Raw genomic sequence first — 22,607 nt, forward strand, 5'->3', positions numbered from 1 at the left:
TTGAATATAGGTTTGCGGGAAACCGCTACAGCCAATCAAAGCGCGATAGTTGTTTAGAGGCGGGACTTCTAGCAGAGACTGATTTTTAACCCTTTGTGTACTATAATTATTGCCTAAACAATACGGACAGCGGGTGTATTATTGGTAGGGACTACACAGTAGAGGCTGGATTTTGGTAGGGTCGGGACCCTACCGTCCTTATATAATCCTACACCCTTACCCGTGACAGCGGGAAACCTTCAAGCTCAAGAAGAAGAGGAAAAGTACGATGGCTACCCGTGACAGCGGGAAACCTTCAAGCTCAAGAAGAAGAGGAAAAGTACGATGGCTACCCGTGACAGCAACCAGGCTTCGGTGAGTCAAATTTCGAAGTGATCACATTTGATTTCATTTATATAGAGCATTTCATACTAAAAGAAAACACAAAGCGCTTGAAGCACGGTGGCCCAGTACTGTATGGAACCCCACAAGCAGGGATGTAGTGGGGGCTAAATGCACGTAAACGCCATTTACGCACCTCCCGAAATAGGGAAATAGCGTTTATCCACCTCAAAATTGCGGAAATTGCATTTATCCACCTCTAAATAGCGTTTATGCGCTTTTACGCACATCTAAATTGCGCCTCGTATTCTGCCGTTGGAATAATTCGAAATAAATGTATTTCATATTGTTTAACATATCAACGCTGTAGTCTGAATCGTTTCATCTGCGCTGTATGTTCTGTGACCCTCCAATCAATGCGTTGCGTCTGCGGCGGCGACACCAATCAGGATCCACGAAGTATGTCCACACACATACACGTTGTGGATTACTCTACCTGATCGGAATGGATTAATTAGCCATGGATATCAGGCTTTTTTTGAAGAGACCATCGAGTGCTCCCACTCCCACAGACGCCCGCATAAGGCCTCAAGTACAGAGTAAGATCAATTCACGTTTATAAACGTTTTGGTTTGCACAACATCGCATTAAGACATGGGACAAACGGCTATAGCCTACTATTATTAACGTTCTTTTAAATACGATGATGCAGATACAAGCCAACTTTATTGGTTCCATCCAAATAGGCCTAATGAAACTTAATGATGAATAAATAAACAGGGTTCTCAAGCCTCTGTGAAGGGGCTGTAATGTCAATGCATGTAGTTTTTCGGCGATCGTAGCCTACGGAGGGGGGGGGGGGGGGGGGGGGGGGGGGCTTGACGACCCTGTAAATAAATAAATAATAAAATTCGTAGTTTACCCACCTCAATTTTTACAACTACACCACTGCCCACATGCTAGCCAGTTGATCACTTTTGGGCCAGTACGAGTATGATCTGACTGGCCAAGGCAATGCCAGCAACCGACCCTGACGCAAGCGGTTCCAATCATAGATATATATATACATTCATATAAAGATTTATATACAGTGGGGCAAAAAAGTATTTAGTCAGCCACTAATAATAAAAGTTCTCCCACTTAAAAAGATGAGAGAGGCCTGTAATTTTCGTCATAGGTATACCTCAACTATGAGAGACAAAATCTGAAAAGAAAATCCAGAAAATCACATTGTCTGATTTTTTAAAGAATGTATTTGCAAATGATGATGGAAAATAAGTATTTGGTCAATAACAAAAGTTCATCTCAATACTTTGTTAGATACCCTTTGTTGGCAATGACAGAGATCAAATGTTTTCTGTAAGTCTTAACCGGCTTTTCATACACCGTTGCTGGTATTTTGGCCCATTCCTCCATGTAGCTCTCTTCGCGACAACACAGACACAGGTCGGTTCTTTTGAACGGGCGTTTATTGTTTTGCTCTTCTGCTCTTAAGGCATCCACGTCACGCCGTGAGAACTATGTGAACGAACATAGTAAGCACGTCAAATACATTATACATTACTGAAGAAAGCAAAGATACAAATTGCGCTTAGCACCAAATATAAATAAAGCTTCAAATGCAAGATAATATACCTCATTGGCTGCCTGTCTTGAAAAGAGGTAACGAGTGGAGGACAGAGGAGCCTTTTAAAGAAGAAATTACAGGTCTGAGAGAGCCAGAATTCTTGCTTGTTTGTAGGTGACCAAATTTAAAAAACTTATTTTACCAAGGAATTTACCAATTAATTCATAAAAAATTCTACAATGTGATTTTCTGGATTTTGTTTTCTAATTTTGTCTCTCATAGTTGAGGTATTCCTATAATGAAAATTACAGGCCTCTCTCATCTTTTTAAGTGGGAGAACTTGCACAATTGGTGGCTGACTAAATACTTTTTTGCCCCACTGTATATCTATGGTTCCAATACAGACCGATCACAGCCAAGGGGTATCCGTAAATTTAGCGTTGATGTTCTGCTGAAATTTCAAACCAAACCAACTACTTAAAAAATATAATGCTTTAATACATTTAAGCAAGACTGGCATGGTTTTTCAAAAAGTTTAACCTCAACCCTTTTCAGCATTCATAATAATAAATAAATCTATAATAACAATTAATGTTAATTGTTTTTGATTTACAGTTATGTGATACACTCAAGGTTGTATTTCCACAATTGGAGACGGTGTCTGGTGGTTGGCTGCTTTACAAATCAGCAGGTAGGCACGTATACGTTTGTATTTATTAGTGTTGAGATATGGAACAACGATGACTCTGTTAGTGCTCATCCAAACAGTGTATAGGTCATCTGTAATAGGTACAGTAGCAGAGGAAAAAAAGTTTTCAATGGAGATCTTCATTACATTTTTCTCTTACTTAAAGACTAGGCTTAATGTAATCCATGTCTATACAAGGGTGCTTATGTCATATATAGTTTTATTTCCCATTATGCTCAGAAATGTTTTTTTTATAGGAGGATGGGGTGGCCGCAAACTCTCTCTTGTGACACCTGATGATACTGGCTACACAGGCAAAATATTGAAGCTTGCAAGCCAGGGGGGTAAAACAACTCTTTTCATTGCACCAATTCAAGAAGAACTAAGCACAACTCCTTTGCAACTAACAGACAATGCATTCAGTGGCATGCCAAAAGCAGGGTGTCAGAAATGTGGAGCAGCTATTCCACTGCCGCTCCTGACGAACACTTAAAATCTTGCAACATCATTGATGTTGACAGTGATAATTGCCCGGCTAATGTAGAGGAAAACTGTGCGCAGGAAGACGTAACATGTAAGAGTGGATTATTGGAGCATTTTCAATATATAATTAATAACATTGAACATGAATACGCTGCAATCAAAATGCCTGATGAGAGCAGATTTTAAGTAATTTCTTAGTGGTTCCTACTTAAGTTTGTTTTGTTATCTTTGCTAACTTCATATTCTCAGCAGCAGTTCAGCAACCCTGTCCTATGTGCATGGACATATTTCCCTGTCACATTATTGAGGTACATGCTGCTTCATGCGGGGAAAGGTAACACCAATTTTCTATTGTTCTTACCGTACTCGTTTCACTCACCAGCAGATGCCTTGGTCTTTGAGCTATTAAAACATAAAAGCAGTTTTACATATTACCATTATAAATATGTTCTGACTGTGTACAGTGCAGGAAATGAGGGGATTGAGTGTAGTACTGTGATGGAAGAAGAGCAAGCAGTAATGCCTGGACCGTCCAGAAGCAGTGCAGCAGTTACAGACGGTACAAACACCAAATACGGCTTCAATCTACATTTAAAACATATCTAGAGGTTGCTGTCAAGCGTTAGATTAAAGCCTAATTGGTCACATTTGTATGCTTTCCTCTTACTAGACTGGCTCACCATCCAAGACCCTACCAAGGCCATGTCTCAGTTTCGGGATTCCCTATTCCACATTTATGAAAAGGAGTGCTTTGGTTCTCAGCATGGATACTAGAGAAACCCCTGCCGAACAGGACATGGCACTCCTCTCCTTCTACAAGCGACCTAATGTGGAATGGGCACGACCCTTGCATTGCAGACTTGAAAGTAGCTTCAGCCACATGTCCTAATGGTCAAGGACTGCAAAAAGTATGACATTACTATATCAAACCTTGCATTGTGTTACAGGTGATTTTGCTATTGGAAAGGGTGTATCTCGCTTCTTCCTCTCAACTTGCATTGAGAAGTTGAAGTCTGGGTTTTGCATCAACTTTGGTAAGTGGAGTGCAGTTATGTGTAAGATGACTTATTAAATAGGTATGGTCGAATATATTTTTTATATTACGTCAATCTGTTTTTCATCTTAGTAGTTTTGCTTGAGAACAATATATGTAACCATTATACTAAATAATATCATGCCTACACTGGCGAAAAAAGTAGATCTAATGTACAATACAGTTAGTTCCTACTAAATGATTCTCTATAATATATTTTAAATTGCTTTTCTCTAAAACTAATTTTCTTTAACAGCAAACACTGATGTGACACGGCTGTTTGATGGAGAGACAGGCCATTTGGTGCCGTCAGCCTCTCACTTCATAGTTGAAAGTGATATGTTCGTCATGGCAGGGAGAATGATGGGACACTCCTTCCTTCATGGGGGACCGTGACTGTCTGGGCTCAGCCCTGCCTTTGCACATGTCCTGCTTGGAGGGAGTCCCGAGACTGCAACTGTAGCCCTAGATGACTGCCCAGACCTGGACATCCGGGAAACAATCAGGCTTGTATGTTTTCCATCCTCAATCATTTTCAAAGTCTTGTTATTTCTTCCCTTTTAATATTTTTTAGTGGAAATAAAAAGTCCCTACCCAATCATTTGTTTTAAAGTTTGTTTTACTTAATGGCAAATAGGGAGTGGAGACTTTATAGACCCGCTGTATATATGTAGTGTCATTATATATTTCCTCTTGTTTTCCTCTGTGTATTGAAGCTTCAAGGTGAATCCAAACTCTCTGAGGAAGAGGCAAAAAGAGGACAGGACTTGGCCTATACCTGGGACCTCCCTGGCCTGTCTAATAATAACAGGAGATGGCTTTTCAAGAGAATGTTGCTCCATGCTGTGAGTCAAATCTTAGGATGTAGTTGTGTTTGCAGAACCTAATTTCTCATTCCTAATCATTTTGGGGGGGGGGGATTAAGAATGATAATGTATTCCACCTTCTCTCTCTGTTGTCATTAACAGGTCATTGGACGTGTCACAAGACAAAAGAAACAGCTGAGACGTGGTCTTAAAGAGACACAAATGTGGACTGTGCTGACCAAACGACCTGACACAGTGGCCCTGCTTTTCCCTAGAGGTAGCAGTGGATTACAGCCCTGAGGTAACTTAACACTATTTTAAATCCAGGTGTTTGTTGAATACTACTATAGGGTAGAGGTTTCATGTCTGTATCCAGCATCTGTAATTATGCCCATTAGTCTGTGTGCTTGATTTAGCGCTCTTAGGATTTGCAACGTGCTTTTCAAAGTACCCACCAGTGGCGTTTTTGAAGTGTGTGGTTCAAAAGCCTGAAAAAATCACACCAAATATAATTTATAATAAATAATAAAAACTTTAAAGTCTATCCCATGCTGTTTTTTTTGCTTTCAATGTAGGTACTTCTGAAGCGCATTACCTGGCCTCATCATGATGAAGAAGAAGATGACAATTATTTTTCAGTTGACACCATGTGCCACGTATCAGGTTATCTTCGACAGTTCATTGAAAATGGTATGTTGACAGAGTAAACATATGCGATAAACCGTGAAACAGTTGGGTCATCTAGTTATCATTACCTCTCCACAGCAACTTTTCATGTAACTTGTAAAATAATAAAATGTTTACTGCACAGCATCACCGAATGAATTGAGAGATCTGGTGAAATTCTGGACTGGATGGGCGATTCTGCCAAGGGCGAATCTGTCCCTTGAGGTGGTCAAAGGCAGCTTCACTACTGCCTCCACCTGTTACGAGACCCTGCAAATCCCAGGGCATTACAAAGACTATGCATCTTTTAAGAGTGACATCCTAGACTGTATTGGCAGTTGCCAAACAGGATTTGGTTTCATCTAATATGTTGATACAAACAGATATTCACACTCGTACAGTTAGAGACGTACACACAAAATAAGTTTACACCACACAGTTTGTGTTATGCATGTCTGCATGTTTCTTTGTTGCATGAGCCAGTGAGTTAAGATACCTGGGTCACATTGCAAAGTGCTTGTTCAGTTATCTCTATTAAATAAAAAATAAAATTTGACTCAGGAAAGATGTGAAGAATCTAATGATGTATATGATGTATTATTATATAGTTGATCCAGTTCTTCTGAAAATGCTCAAAACATTATTTAAATGTTATCACAAAAGTGAACTGCTGCAATGTAGATTTCACAGCCATAAGCCTGGGACAAAGCTCTTGGGTCAACAGCCTCTCTTAAAGCTGCCATTTGTTCATCAGTCAGTGGGCTTTCGATGTCTGGGACAACGATGCTGGAGTGGCAGTCTGGAGTAAGTCCACTGTTCTCCCACTCAATGAGAGGCATATCTATACCCTAAAAATTTGAAAAAAGAACATGTCACTTGAATGCAGTGTTGAGTCTCTATACAGACAGCATAGTTATATATGTATATTTATAGAGTGTATGTGTAAAATTAGCATAAAACTAAGGATTGGTCATTGAGCAAATGCTTCAACATATTACATAGTAAACGCACATCCCTATTTAGCAAAATATGGTCTATTAGACTGTTTCTAATGTTAATAATTGTGTGTGGGGGGGATGTTTTGTTTGTCTTTATCTGCACTTTTTTACTAACCGTTGATTGTGAACACTCTTCCCAGCAATGAAGCTGCCTCTTCCAGTGCCACGGACTGTAAACATGAGGCGTGCAACATCCAGGGGCGTGTCCAGACATTTTTTATAGGGGTGGCACCAGGGGTGGCCCGCCTCTGACATATAGCCAATCATATATTGGGGTGGCCAATCAGATTTCAGGGGTGGCCCGTGCCACTCCCTGAACACGCCCCTGGCAACATCAACAGTCTCCACCCCTTGATCAGCCCGTACCCTAAAACAAACATTTCCAACAAAGACCATATTAAGTGTTGGTTGGTTATACAACCTATGAAATCAGCACAGGAATGTTTGAAGCATCTTACATCAAATTTACAAAAACTGCATAACATGATGCATGTGTTTAAGCTGTTATATGGAGGGGCCGACAAAGTTTTAACATCATATTTACCTAAGAGGGAAACCAAACTTCTCCACAGATTCTTGGAAGAAGGCCAGGGTGGTTGATGCAAGGTTATTGGAGGCTGCAACAAGATACATTATCTGTAATACCATACACACCATTTTTGTATAAGGCAAACACATATTAGAATCTGCTCTTTGTGAAAGTAATTTACCGTATGATTTTATGATTTGTATCGATGTGCATCAAGGACTGGGGGCCTGGAACTGAGTAGGTTCTTCGGACAATGCAACCCAAGTTGGTCATACATGATATGACTCCAACGGTGTCGATGCGGTGCATGGAAGCTCTGACACGGTCATACTGTACCCGCAGTCCATGAGCTTGCAAAAGGGCTTTCACCATCCGATAACCTGAGTGAGGCTGCCTGGATTTGATGTCTCTCACACACCGATCCCATTCCTCATCTATGAGAGTGCTGTACAGTGTCCTGACTGAAATATCAGCCTCAGCCATACGTCGATGCACTGTTCGTTTTGACACCCCCAAAAGTGCAGCTATGCATGGGATGGACAAGTTAAGGTCCAAAATACTGCTAAGGTACTCCGGAGAGAGGACCAACCAACGTGGTCGTCCAACTAGTCCTTACTTAAATTGCACCATTGAAGTTGGCTGTTCAACTTGTTCCTTTTCCAGGTTTATAAGCCTGTGTAGTGATGTCAGGGCATCTACAAAAAGAGAAGCAGACACCCGACTGGATACAGCATTTAAAAACACACACTCTAGTGTGACAGCGTAAGTAGTCCAAATCCAAAGGCATTTGGCTATAATATGCTCTAAATGATAGCGGAGTCTTCCCAAAATATGGTCAAGCAGCGCTTCCTAAGAAAGAGAATGTGTCAAAAAGATTTAATAAATAAGCAACGACTTCCATTATTTTCCCTCCAGGGGTTATAATGCACTTAGGGCTCGACATTTAGACGTTTATTATTGACTCCAGGTCATCACTAGCCTGGCTCTGCCCTCCTACGTACTTCCGCTCAATTTGGATTTTGCTTCTTTACTAGGTCTGAGAGCTCGGCTCTGAAGTCGGTTTCCAGAAACAATTTTTTTGTAGGTCCAATCAGCGAACAGAGGGAGTGGCTGAGAACGATGACGTTAATGTCATCACTTGTTTGAGTAGTTCAGTAATGGCGGCGGAGAAAGATGCGAGCAAAACTATTCTGCGGTTGTGGCAACGCTGCCGAATATAGGTTAAAGCCGGAGCAAGAACATTCCTTGCTGGGTTTTGCTGGTGGCCATGATGTTGTGGCCCTCCTCCCCACGGGGTTCGGGAAAAGTTTGATTTTCCAGCTACGGCAGTTAGCTCCGTTACAGTAGTGGTGATGGAGTTGGCTAAGGCGAACGCTTGAGATTGGTTATGGCAAATCAGAGTGGCTCTGGGCGGATCCAATAGTTTTAAACTTCAACAGAGGACCCGCCTTCAAGGAAGTTAACGTTTGTCAATCGAGAGATCCCAGACCCTCTTTACAAATGGAATGTATGAGGTTAGGACCAGGCTAGGTCATCACTTCAACTGGCCATGAATTAGTAGTATGTCTTGCCCAAAGTTTACTTAGTTTGACTATACTTTTCTAAATTCTCTTCATAGAAAAATAGTAAAATCTTAGGAAAGTTTTTATGAAATATAATATAAACTGAATAATGAACAGGTGTTTATTTAGGTCGCTAGCATTGCCATGGCCAGTCGGATCATACAAGTACTGGCCCAAAAGTGATCAACTGGCTACCATGTGGGGTTCCATACAGTACTGGGCCACCATGCTTCAAGTGCTTTGCGTTTTCTTTTACCCCCCTATTTTGACGATCTGAAACGTAAGTATCTAAACGCAAAGCGCAAGTAACTTTGTGGCCGTGACGTTCAGCTTGGTTGTTATTTTGCCGGCGGGATAAATGACTTTGCGCCTGGCGCAAATCTAAAAAGGGTTGGTCTGAAGTAACTACATTACTAATGGGTGTGGTTTGGGCATAACGTGCAATAAACCAATCAGAGCATCATCTTGCATTTCCTTTAAGAGCAGCGCTTGTCCCATGGCAAATTGCTATTATAACGGCGGATTTGCCAGGCGCACGCCAGAGGTTCACAGCCGAGGAGACCAACATTCTCGTCAGGGCCGTAAAAGATAGAGAACTGACATTGTAAGAATGCTGAATGCTGTTAAGCATTCTCACTATTGTTTTTCTGTTTCTCTTTATTATTATTCCAACTTCTTAGTTCTTCTGTAGGTTTTTTGGCCTTTAACTAGTCCTGCATACTTTGACCGATTCCTACAATTTTTGTATCAAAACGTTCAGCTCCTTCAGGAGATGATGGCTATGACTTCTGGTATTTCTCACTTTTATACTTTTTAAATAATTAAGGTTTTTGTGCAAATTATTGTCCCATTAAAAGTAATGGTAAATCCTTTCAAATCATTAAAAAGCTTCCTCCTCTTTCAAACTTAACTGCTTCAGCATACTTTCAGCTAGAGACACCATTCAAACTTTAAAGTGTTCACAAGACATTCAGCTATATATATATAGCCAATTTTGAATTGTGACAGTTTGAAATACATGAAAAATTTAGCTCCTTCTTGATTTTTATGATTGAGCAGCTGATTGATGATGCTGGCTGCTCTTTTTCTGATATTCAACTAAATTGTTAAACAAATTCCTCTGACGTTCATATAGTTTAACTTACAGAAACAAGTTTGACCTTAAAATGTAGGAAAACTTGTCCTCTTTCAGCCAATTTAACTACTAAAGAGCTCACATTTACAGATTTTCAGCTTTGAGCCTTGAAGCGAGAGCAGCCTTTCAAATTCTCTCACTAACTTCAATGGAGAGGTGGGTAAAATTTGTCAGAGAATTTCGAAAGTAGACGTGTTTTTTAAAACTGCCGGTAGAGTCGTATTTCTGACCGCACAGACATATAAAGGACATCTCTGGTTTCGGCAGAGTCTTGGGTCTCGGAAAATATCCTAATTTTTTGGATTGGACGTGTAGTTTTGTGTCTAGGTTAACTTGTTTGGGGTGTGGATTCCAGCTAAATGTGTTTTTTCTCTCTGCCCAGCTCGTTAGCGATCACAGCTGCGCCATCACCGTGGCAACCAAACCGACACGCACCATGAAAGCAGAATTGGGTGACGTTTTGGAAACTGCCAAAAGAGTTGTACTTCTGACCGCACAGACACATAAAGGATATCAATGGTTTCGGCAGAGTCTTGGGTCTCGGAAAATATCCTTATTTTTGGGATTGGATGTACAGTTTTGCGTCTGGGTTAACTTGTTTGAGGTGTGGATTCTAGCTACATTTCTCATAATCGAGCTATAGCGCGATGGCTCTCCATAACTAAAAACGGTTCGACTTTTTTTCCACAATCGACCAAACAAGATATGTACATTGAGTTTAAAGTGTACATAATCTAGCTAGATTGTTTTTATTTTAGCAAGTTTTACAGAAATCTGCAAAAATCGAGGCTCACTGTCATAGTTGACCGTCACGAACAGCCAAACCAGGCCTTGGGTAAGTGTTTGCTGCACTGCTGGCGTTAATCCTACAAACAAACGCTAAGTAACTGGAAAACTTTGACTGTTATTTGATGATACTGAACACATATGTAAAGTAACTTGTCTTTACTCTAAATATCTTCTCCGTTTTCAATTTGAAGTTGTACATCTAGCTCATGTAGGAAATCTTCCATTGCAGCCTCTCTAGCTTCACGCCTTCGGTTATTATTCAAGCCTACGGTGTTAATACATACCACTTTGACACACTTGCAAGAAATGATACGCTGCTTAGATGTAGCATGATCTTATTATTTACGTATAAAAAATTCACCAGGGACAACGACAACATCGGCAACCCTGCACTATTTATTATTATGATGTCATCTTACTTTAAGTGTCTGAACAGGACTGGGTGTGCAGGCACGCATGATTAGTTTCTCCTCCGTTTGAACCTGAAACCTAGATTCTGGGTTAGAAATGTTGCCAATGACCAACGGTTGCTCCGTTACAAGAAACAAGGAACCAATTCGATTGGCCAACGCTCTTCACTGTTCCACTGTCCTTCCACAAGTAGTTTCCAGCTCTGAAAAGAGTTCCAGAGACTAAATTTCTGCAAATGTTTCCCTCTTCTCAACATATTTAGCATCTTTAGGTGACTTCATTTTATAAGGATGAAAAATAATTCTAAATATGAACATCATTCATCTCCCATCACCTTCTTTAAACCTTCAACTTTTTCTGCTCGGACTTATAACTTTTTTTCAGCCATTTAATCAATTCTGCCTTTTTTCCAGCAAGTTCAAGTCATTCCAGTGTTGTCCTTTTACCTTCATATTCGTTCAACCCAGACTTCAGCAACTGGAGCGGGTTGCACCAACAGGATTTAGGACCAGTCTTAAGCTAAAACTGGCGTAACTCAACGTTCTATGTCTAAAATGATGTTGCGCCTGTTGCACCACGCTGACTTAAGCTGCTTTTTCCCTAAGTTTAGTCCTAAATGTTACGCCCTGTGGAGAGGAGACTTATGTTAAAACATAGAACGTTTTCTGTGTTGGTTTCTATAGTAGGCTAATTTTCACAAAACCGTTGAGTCCAGCTAAAACAACAAGTAGCCTATAACAATGGCGCGTCTAACTTATAGATTGTATAATGAACGCGCTTTAAGACGTGAGAGAGTAGTGCGAGACAGAACTAACCCGCTGGATATGTACAATGATGAGGAGTTATTTCAGAGGTTTCGTTTCAGTAGGGTTGAGATTTTTTCTCTAGTGGACGAACTGTCCGACGATTTGCGCTTTCAGGCAGACCGAAATGCTGCCCTGACGCCAACGTTACAGCTTTTAATTGCACTGAGGTTTTATGCAAACGGTGCATTACAAAACACCGTGTGGGACATGATCGGCGTGCATAAATCTACAGCTCGTAGAGTTATTCGTAGGGTCTCGCTGGCACTGAGTCGCCGCCTACCGCATTATGTCAACTTGCCTAACGAGGCCGAGGCAATCGCTGTCAAGCAGCGTTTCCGCCAGGCGTCTGGCATCCCTGGTATCATCATGGTAAAAATGTATGGGTATCATGGCAACGCACGTTCCATTCTAGAATTCCACGGGCACTTTCATGAACGCGCATGTTACCACCAGTCTTAGTTAAGACTGGTCGTAAATTCTGTTGGTGCAACAGGCGTTAGATATGGGCCTAAGACCGTTCCTAACAAAGACTGACTTCGGATTTATGACAGTCTTAGCAAAGACTAGTTGGTGCAACCCACTCCTGGTTTTCTGCTCAATTTTCAAATTTTCCTGCCGCTCATCTTTCTGAATTTTTCCCCTTTTTGTTTTTGCATTTTTCTTCTTCTTTTCTTCTGTTTTCTGCCTTCATCTTACTCCAGGTCCTTTCAAAAATACATTTCATTGCAGAATCTTCCAACTGCCAGTACTTTTGCATTTTTTCCTTCTTTTCTGCCTTCATCTTGCTGCAGGTCTTTTCTAACATACATTTCAGGCCTTTTGAAACTCCAGCAAATTTTTGCTAAATGTTCACGTTGGTATGCATTGTTTCTCTTCTATCTGATTTTTTTTCACATTGTTTTGCATTTTTCTTCTCTTTTCTGTAGTTTTATGCCTTCGTCCTGCTCCAGTCCCTATTTAAAATACCTTTCGGTCACTTTGAAGCTTCAGCTTATAACTTTCTGAAAAATGTCACAATTTTCAGCTTTTTTAGCATGTTCAGCTATCCCCATTCAGGTTTCCAGCATTCTCACTGCTGTTTCGCAGGAACAGCCTTTTCTAGTTCTTTTTGCCCCCCTAAAACTTTGTCAATATTTGGACTACATACACAATGCCTGTGTCAAAATGTTTGTCTTGGTCGCGATTGAGTTGCTTGTATTTGGATTTACGTTCCGTTGCACAGTTTAGGAGGTTACAACGTTTTTGTGCAGTCAAAGTGCCTTTAGTGACAAAGGGTAATCTGTGCTAGCTACGTCACCACGTCAACACGTTAGCAACGACGCATGGATACAACGTGATAGAGACGTTCTAGCACGCAAAATGGAGCTTGGATTACGAGTGAAAAATCCCACCCCAAAAAATCCCAATGGCTTTGTTGAGAAAGCGATTTCGAGTGGAACTGCAATCTCGGATGTTAGATTCAGGTCGTCAAAGTCTTTGTAATTTGAGCGAGTGCGGGTCGCCCGTGAGACCGCCTAGTCTTTTAGGCGGCAGCCGTGCTAGGAAGCGTCATAATAGTATATTTAGTAGCAAATTTTATAGTTCAATTTTACACGAAAAAACAGAAAGAGGGACATTTTATGACGATATGACTATTGTGAAGACAGCCAGGTGGTGAGATTTTAATGTAGGTTGCTGTAAAAACTTTGATTTGTTTGCTACGTGAGAGCCCCATCAGTCTCCATTGACGATTGCGGCAGCAACAACAGTGCTGTCAATGAATGTTGACACTCGTGGACAACAGTGTTGTCAATCTGCGTCTAATGAGTATTTTCTTAATTACGTACCAGGGTCAATTCTACATCCAAATGGAGAGCAGTGTTTTAAAGATATGGCGATTGTGAAGACAGCCAGCGGGTCAGCATATTTTTGTGATTTGTGTAAAACTTGGAATTTGAGTGAGACTGAGTCTTGTTTTGACGTTAGCCTCTGAGTCACAGACTGGCTCGCTCACTGGCAGTGTGTAGTAGTAGGCTACAGTCATGGGCGTCGCCGCAATGTAACTTGTTGTCTGGATCCCCCCACATTTGCAATCAAAATATTAGTGCATGAATGGTCTTCTAGTCCAGCGATCTTTCCATTGCTTCACAATCAAATCCGTTCCACTTTATAAGTAGGGAGAATACCCATATAGAATTCCACTCCACGTTTTCTAGAAAAACAGCATCAAGCACGCAGATTCAACTCCCATACTCTTTGATCGACGCATCGCGCTTGTAGCTAGCACTTCAGACATGACTGTTCCACAGACGAGATGGACATAAGGAGGGTTTTTTCGACGAAGAGGAAAGTAAGTTGCCCAGTTTTCCCTTCAGTGGCCAAAGCACCCTTATGAGACATTCTCTGACTATAATAGCGTTAGTTAAGTCACAAAGATCCTTCTGCAAACATTATGATTATTGCTAGCTAGATAAGCAAGCTTTTTACCTACATCTAGCACTAGGCTATACCATACTTTATTTACCCATTACAAGTGGAACAGTATTTGTTGATTTCTTAATCTGGGTCTGAAATATGTTGTGCTTTTGGCCGTGTTCAGATTTAGGCGTCTGTTTCAGGCAAAAAGAGATGACAAAGATGTTTTTTCCAAGTAGCTACAAAAGAAATTGCTGGTGTTTTTTTATTGCCACAACAACCGTGAGCTAATCTGGAGTTAACCTTAGCTAACATGCTAGTTTGTCTAGTTTGTCTAACATTGTCTTCCAATTTAAATAAGGTTGCTCAACTTGTAATTTTGGCAATTCGCAGAATTTTATTGTTACATGTTAGTCTGTAACATGAAGGCAAAACTGATTCAACCATTAAAACCATATATCCTCTGAAAGCTTATACCCTGTAGGATGTTATCTAATGAGACAAGAGACACGTCCATCTCTCCATATTAGTATGCTGCCCATGCATAATAAAGTCGGTATTGGTAAATGGAGTAGGCTATATGGCTGATACTTTTTTCAGCTGTGCCATTTAGGGAAACTGATTCAACCACCTAAACCATGTATTTTCTGAAAGCTTACATCCTAAGGATGTGATCTGTGGAAAAGACTACAGGTTTGAACACAAATTTGATCCTTTCTGAACTGTCCAGTCATGCTTTAGGGAGATGCTTTTTTTTATGTAGCCTACATAATTATTAGGCTACTAAACCTATACCAATTCTGAATTGTATATGCTGATAACATGATTTACATCTCAGAAATCTTCATATGAAAAATCTACATTAAGCTTATTATTATCAATATGAAAGAATGCTCAATGCATCTCCATGTCTCCTGATATAGGTGGTAGAGATTGAGAGTGAGTCAGAGGCAGGGGCAGCATGCAGGGGCAGTGGAGACAGCTCTGTTGCTGAGGTGAGTGCTGAAAGGTGACAGGTAGTTGAAGATGTCCCATTGCTTATTGGGAAGTTTAGTTTTCAAAATATTTTAATGTCCAGCCCCTCAGTATATGTATTACAACTATGGTAAATTGTTGTGGTAAATGCACCAGAATGCAGGAAATTGCATCTACATCTTCCACAAAAAATTATAGGTGACAAACCCCCAGACCCCCCGCATAATGTGTCCCCCCCACTCTCAAAATGCTGCTGACGCCCATGGCTACAGTACTGTCTTCAATGCCACACATTGCCACAGCTATGGCTTTATTATGTCTATGGCTGTTCTTTAATGCTGCAGAATGCTCCATTTACTTGAATGGGGCATCCCAACGTTCTGCGGTGAACAATTTTCTCATATTTGACCGTTGCTATGCACATTTGACCGCTGTCAAGGGAAGTGGCCTTTTTGCCTCGGATGGCGAACAATTTCTCTGCTGATCAACAATACGAATGGTAACAAATACATTGTAAAAAGACAAACTGTGTTAAGTTATTTCTATTGGCAAGTAGCCGTGTAATAAGCGGGATAATGCATTGAACGCCGGTCATTATTGGGAAAATAAGCCCCTTCAGGGCGAAACGAAACCCCTCCGCTTCTCGTCGAGGTGCTGTTCGCCCTGTCGGGGCTTATTTTCCCGATAATGACCGGCGTTCTATACATTATCCCTTACAAAAGAAACGTTCTCATTTCCGGCGCTTTCAAACAATCAGTGAAGTTTGGATAGCAACAGCAGCTAGCTTGCCTCTAGCAAACGGCTTTTGAATTTGCCATGTCCCCCTAAATTAATATCGAACTTATTTACGTTTTGGGGGGCTTATTTTCAGTTAGCAGACGGTACTATTTGAATCGCAATTCCATCTGAAATACTGCCAGTGACAACGTTGTTACAGTAGCTTGTTTCAAAGGGGGTTCCTTGTTTCAAAGGGTGTTATTAATGAATTATGCAATATGAGTAGGCTAAATGCTTGAAAATATCACTAGAAGGTAAACGGACCCACCTGCAACCGATGCAAGTAAGCACACCCTACATTTTCCCCAGAAATTGTACCCTCTCTAGTTTATATAGCTACTTTGCTATAGCGCGCGCGCTCCACATTCACACACACTAAGGCCGAATCCCAATACTCCCCCTTACCCCTTCCCCTTACCCCTTCCCCTTAGTTTTGCGCGTTCCCGTGAGAGCTAGTGGTGTCCCAATACTCTTTTGGAGCCAGGGGAAGGGCTAAGACTAAGGGGTATACACCCCTTAAAACCAAGTAAGATCGGGAGCTTACTTGAAACCTAGGGCTATGAAAACTGCGCGACCGGCAACAATGGCGACCAAATCATCCAGAGAGTCCGATAAATGTTATATTATCGGCTTAATTAATTGATAAAAAAATTATGACAGTCTTGTTTTGTGTTATAAACAGTCATGAACATATATATTTGCAACCATTTTCCTAATTAAAACGTTTCTAAAAACGCTAGTTTGGTATGTTAATGTTACAGTTCTGAATTGCACTACAGTCCCGCATTTCTTTGACTAGCATGTCTACAGTTCTAAGTAAACTCCATTAGCAGCGAATTCCGTTTAATATCAGTGCATAACGCTACTTGCTTTGGAGATATCGATACGTGCTAGATGACGTACCTGTAACCAAGTGGCGTCCCATTTCCTAGGGCTATGTAGCCCTTACCCCTTACTTTCGAGGGCCAAGGGGAAGGGGTAAGTTAAGGGGAAGGGGTAAGGGGAAGGGGTAAGGGGGAGTATTGGGATTCGGCCTAAGCCTTCCCTTCACACACGCGCGGGCTTGGCAAGACGCACACGCAACATTTCAGGAGAGTGTGGGCTGACCAAGCCCCCACTCATTCCTTGGTCTTTAGCAAAGGCCCATGTGGATCTTGATGGTATTACATTTCCGATTTTGTATGCAATGGTAAAAAGTTCTCCAAATCCTGAAACATTGATAGTAAAGGCCAAGAGTAACAACCACACTTAAACAAAAGCCCATGTGGATCTTGTTGGTATTGCATTTCCGATTTTGTATGCAATGGTAAAAAGTTCTAAAAATCCTGAAACATTGATGGTATAGGCCAAGAGTAATTACCACACCACAAATGGCCCACCATTACCCATAGGTGGCGCTACAGGCCACACCCTAAAGCACAAAGACACAAGGCTTTCTGGAATGGATAGGCTAAACAAGCCCGCTCCCTTCACTTCTTGGCTTGAAATAAAGGCCATATGGATCTTGTTGGTATTGCATTTCCGATTTTGTATGCTATGGTAAAAAGTTTTTAAAATCCTGAAACATTGTTAGTATAGGCCAAGAGTAATTACCACACCACAAATGGTCCACCATTACCCATAGGTGGCGCTACAGGCACCAACCTAAAGCACAAAGATACAAGGCTTTCTGGAATGGATAGGCTCACCAAGCCCCCTCCTTTTACGTCTTGGCTTGAAATAAAGGCCCTTGTGGATCTTGATGGTATTGCATTTCAGATTTGGTATCCCATTGGTAATGCAGCATAGATTTTTCTATACAGTTACAATTTGTCAAGAATATACATTTTTCAATAGTTCGCAGTGTTTGGAGGAATCCGCCATTACTGCTTGCAGTTATATTTATTCTTATTTTTACATATATTTAATTTTTAAATTGTTTAGTTCGTAGAATTAGTGTAACTAATGTACTTTTGTACTTAATTTATACCCGTATATGTTTATTATTTGCACCTTCCTGCCACAGTCAATTGCGTATTTTTGTAACATTGGGTACATGGGAGGAATTTGCCACAGTTGTTACAAATCAAGTTCACATAGGCCTACATAGAAATTTCTTAAGAAAATATTTTTATAATCATTGAAGAAATATAACACGCCATAAATCAAAACAATGTAACATAGCTTTTACAGATAGAAGACCCTAGCCTCGCTAGCAGTAGGCACGGACCAAGCTTGCGCCCTTAAAATAGCATCTCAATAGACCAATTATCACCCTACGTCACACAACTGTCAAGCAGGCTCAACTGCGCATGTGGGTTGCAAAAGACGAACTTCTCCCCGTTCTATTACTCTTGGAGTGTCGTTAGGTCATCATATATCTCTGGCCACTGGATTGCAGGGCTTGATATTAACTTTTTGAGGCTCTTGGCCTTTGGACAAATACATTTACGTTCACTTGTCTATGCACAAAAGTCCAGTCAAAAGCACTTGACCCCGATACCCTTAAATAGCCTGTCCAAGTGATCGGACAAAACTAGCCTGGCTAACGGAGGTCGCTGTCTCAGGCAAATGACGAATGAAATAGACAGGTTAAAGAAATCCGAGATTCTGGCTATCTTCACCAGATTCGTATCTACATTAGGCAGTCCTCCCTGACGTTTCTGGTGTAGAATGGAGTGAAATACAACATTGTGCACACTGCCAGTGAGCGAGTCTGACTGAGGCTAACGTCAAAACAGTGTAACTGGGATGTAGTCTCACTCAGATTGCCAGTTTAAACAAATCAGAAAAATAATCGGACCAGCTGACTTTAAAAGCAGAATTCCCATATCTCTTGAAAGCTGCCCTGCTCGACTTTTTAAATGTAGAATTGACTGTAAAAGTAAAAGTGTAAAATTATGAACTTGTGACATGACGACACGATGTGACATGACGTTAAGACATGGTTGCCGCTCGACTATGCGGTCTGTACTGGGCGACATTCTCACTCAAATTTCAAGACTTTCGTGACCCAAATCAAAATTCTGATGCGACAGATCATTGGGTAATCGCTTTCTCTCCTATAGGCATGTCCTCCTCGACGTCCTCCTGGTCTTTTTAAATATAACTATTTGTATTATCCGTGTGGTCCTTTTGCCATTTAAAATGCTATCCTTTCCCGGTTTTCTGCAGCCACAGTGCTCGCGCATCCCGATTGTTTACAAACAAATAATTGGTCTATTCTAGGGCGGATTTGCATTAGCTGCTAGCAGTCCTCATTTGCCCAAAACCATCCCGGCAGATATAGCCCCTAGCAGTTTTTAAGCAAAACCAATATTTTGCATGGTGCACAGCTAGACATAAATGATAACTGTAGTGTATCTTTAACAGCAGTCGGCCTAGATCAGAATGTTTGGAATTACAACTAACTGTGGTATTACAGAGAGAGTCGTTAATTATTTTGACTCCTACATACAAACACACAACATTAACTCTATGTTGTAATTGTAAATGAGACATGGACGTACCAAGTTATATGCAAGAACATTATTTTAAAAGAAAACAAGTCTAAAAGAAGGCCGTGGTTCCAGCAGCTATACTCCTCCAACTGAAGAGACCAGTTGCGCCTATCAACAAAACAATGCACAAACAGAAAAGGTGAGTGTCAAGTCCATCCCATTTTACATGTCTAGCTTGAATCTGACATTTTAAAGAACAATATAACTGCCCATTGTTATTTATTACCTTAATGGTCTGTGCTGGAGCATGCTTCAAAGTCTTTCCTATCAGCATTTCAACCTCCTTCTCTCCCAGCCCTGCCTTCCATTTCATAACTGCTTCTGCAATTGGACAGACAACACAAACATATACATTCAGTGTTAAGTGAGATCATCAGCATTTTAAGACATTTTATGTGATTCTTTCACAGAAAGAACTGCTCAGACTCAACGTTTAATTGTTGTGCACACAGTTGTGCCAATGAAAGGCAACTTCTCCCTTTTTCCCCTTGAAGCTGTAGCAACTCCAAACAGCTTTTGTTGCCACGGACCGCATCACTCTCCTGACGCACTCTCCAGGAGTGGCCCCACCAGTGAGACTGAGATGGTGAGTCTGTTGAAAATAACCAGGCCTTGAAGGTAACCACATTCAACTGGCAAATTCAACAGTACATCATTCTTAGTCTTAAACTGTTTAATTTATGTTGGCAGTTAATATACCAAATTAGGTAGGTTATAAATTACAGGACAGTTCAACTTGAATTAAGCATTATACTAGCGACCTACCACTCTCTTTCTGAACTCGGTCATCTTGAGGCGCTCCTCAAGATCCTGAAGTTCTTTTTAGGCATTGTGCCGCAACAAAGTTGAGTGCAGGCTCCTCACTTTGTCTTCCCTGGCTTCTGCACAACAGAACAAGTATCTCCCTCTGGCTTGCTTCAATTGTCTCCACTTTTTGAAGGAGAACTTGTAGTGTATCTGTAATTAAGAATCACCTTCCATTACCACCGCGGTCACAGTGTCTGCAAAAATGCTAGCGATTATTAGGCTACTTTAGGCTATATGGTAGATTAAGTTTAAATATGATGTATAAAGAGGCATACCTTGCAGTTTTCTTGGCTCCCAAGCTGTCGCTGGCCAAGAGGGTCTCTTGTCTAAATTGGCAACATAGCAATATCGTGATTATATGAAAGTCTGTGTTTTCTTAGGAAATTTTCAAAAATCAATTAATGTAAAATGGTCAGTTTACCTTCGACAAAATGCTGGGTCAGAGTCATGGAGTGCTGGGATTCTGGTAGTTCATCTGCAAGCAAAATACATGTACAAAATACATGAAAAACGATTTTGCAATGGTAGTTACATTATTAATTTAGATTATTTACCATCAGTTCCATCTGTTGCCAGGGTCGGAGGTGGAGGGTTTGGGAATGAATCTGAGACTGTGGACATAGATGGGAAATACATTTGAGAATGTGTAGAATTATCGAATCAACAGTATTTTCTATGTTGTAAATTTGTAATTGATTACTGTGAAATATTTCTGTCAAATACTGTGTATCTTGAGTGACTTGTTTTTTTTTGCCGTACTTTTTGCTTTCTTTGGCCGGGGAGGGGTTGGAAGTTTAGCTGGTGTTGGGGATTTCCTGTTTCAGGTTTTTGTGACCTTGTGACCTCAAGAGAGGAGTCAGCTAGGACGGGGGCAGATGAGGATAGGAAGAGTGTTTATCCCCATGTAAGGAGTCAGATGAGGAGAGGAAGATTGTTTATCCCCACACTCAGTGGGGAAAGAGGGAGCTGGGAGCGTCACTCTCCCCCTCCCGTTAGAATGTTTTTTCCAGAGAGGAAGTCAGGTCAGGATGACCTGATGGGGAAATGTTGCTCGTTGGAACCACGAGTTGGGTAAGAATAGCCACGTGAGGGATGATATCTGTTTATCTTGAACTAACTGTGTGGGTGTCTGGTGATGGAAAACAGATGTGTGTGTGACGCAGTAAGACTGTATAAAAGTTCTTGTCTGTTGAATACATGGGAGACTTCTCTGGCTAGAGAAGCTCTGCGTATGATTCCAAACTACCTGGCAAAATAAAGACGAAGCCTTTGCAATCAATCTCCTGACTCCAAGCCTGTTAATTCTTGCTTCACTAAGAACCACTTTCGAGGCTCCAACACTGGAATCAGATTTGAAAGTTTGTCACAATGCAAAGTTTAAGATATGCAGTTTTCTATTAAACTGATGGACTATCATAATGGCTAGTAAATAATAACTTTTTTATAGACAACAAATAATAAACAAAGACAGGCGAATGAAAAATTGAGTTCTTTACCTATATCTATCTTCTTTTTTAAAGAGTCCGTGGTTGCTTTGGCTCGTGGAAATGGTCCATCTTAAGAGCATGCACATTATTAAGTTATTGCATTTAGCCATATTTCAATGGTCTATTGAATGAGTATACATTGTATACCTACCTCGACGTTTAGTCTTTTTCATTGGCTCAATTTCACATGATGAACCCTCATCTAAATAGGTCACTGTCACGATCCAACGCTCCTCTTCCCCTGAATACTGAGGCCTTCAGATCTGGACCCCAAATCCCCCCCCCTGTTTACCGTCTAGTTGATTTGTTCCATTCTGTTTGTTGTGCACGCCCACTCCTTGGATTGAGTTGCCCACTTATCCCTACACACCTGTGTCTGGTTACCCATCAAGCTGGTCTGTATATTTACCCCTGATTCCCTTGTGGTCGTCGTCGTCGTCGTCATCTGCCGCTTGTCCGGGGATCGGGTCGCGGGGGCAGCGACCTAAGCAGGGAGGCCCAGACTTCCCTCCCCCCGGCCACTTCCGCCAGCTCTTCCTGGGGGACCCCAAGGCGTTCCCAGGCCAGCCGAGAGACATAGTAGACATAGAGACACCTCACCAGGGAGGCGTCCAGGAGGCATCCTAATCAGATGCCCGAGCCACCTCAGCTGGCTCCTCTCGACGCGGAGGAGCAGCGGTTCTACTCTGAGCCCCTCCCGGATGACCGAGCTTCTCACCCTATCTCTAAGGGAGAGCCCGGACACCCTGCGGAGAAAGCTCATTTCGGCCGCTTGTATTCGCGATCTCGTTCTTTCGGTCACTACCCATAGTTCGTGACCATAGGTGAGGGTAGGAACGTAGATCGACTGGTAAATAGAGAGCTTCGCCTTTCGACTCAGCTCCTTCTTCACCA

General features: G+C 41.4%; 2 long non-coding RNA genes across 7 annotated transcripts; one reads left to right on the forward strand and one right to left on the reverse strand.

Moving 5' to 3' along the window:
• LOC124487873 lies at positions 1-6,717 on the forward strand. 6 transcript variants are annotated; one of them, XR_006958560.1, is made up of 12 exons: positions 1-354; positions 2,504-2,579; positions 2,834-3,150; positions 3,309-3,393; positions 3,524-3,618; positions 3,730-4,093; positions 4,349-4,602; positions 4,809-4,937; positions 5,061-5,199; positions 5,474-5,588; positions 6,319-6,368; positions 6,703-6,717. It is a non-coding gene; the product is annotated as an uncharacterized LOC124487873 (long non-coding RNA). The 6 variants fall into 6 exon arrangements; XR_006958558.1 differs by lacking the exons at positions 6,319-6,368; positions 6,703-6,717 and adding an exon at positions 5,710-6,140 and having other exon boundaries at positions 3-354; XR_006958557.1 differs by lacking the exons at positions 6,319-6,368; positions 6,703-6,717 and having other exon boundaries at positions 4-354; positions 3,312-3,393; positions 5,474-6,140.
• Positions 6,718-20,322: 13,605 nt separating this feature from the next.
• On the reverse strand, positions 20,323-20,826 carry LOC124487878. Its single transcript, XR_006958562.1, has 4 exons — positions 20,781-20,826; positions 20,648-20,701; positions 20,502-20,552; positions 20,323-20,376 (listed from the first exon to the last, which is right to left on the reverse strand). It is a non-coding gene; the product is annotated as an uncharacterized LOC124487878 (long non-coding RNA).
• Between the last annotated feature and the right edge of the window lie 1,781 nt (positions 20,827-22,607).

This window comes from Hypomesus transpacificus, unplaced genomic scaffold (genome assembly GCF_021917145.1).
Source record: "Hypomesus transpacificus isolate Combined female unplaced genomic scaffold, fHypTra1 scaffold_105, whole genome shotgun sequence".
Taxonomy (NCBI): Eukaryota; Metazoa; Chordata; class Actinopteri; order Osmeriformes; family Osmeridae; genus Hypomesus; species Hypomesus transpacificus.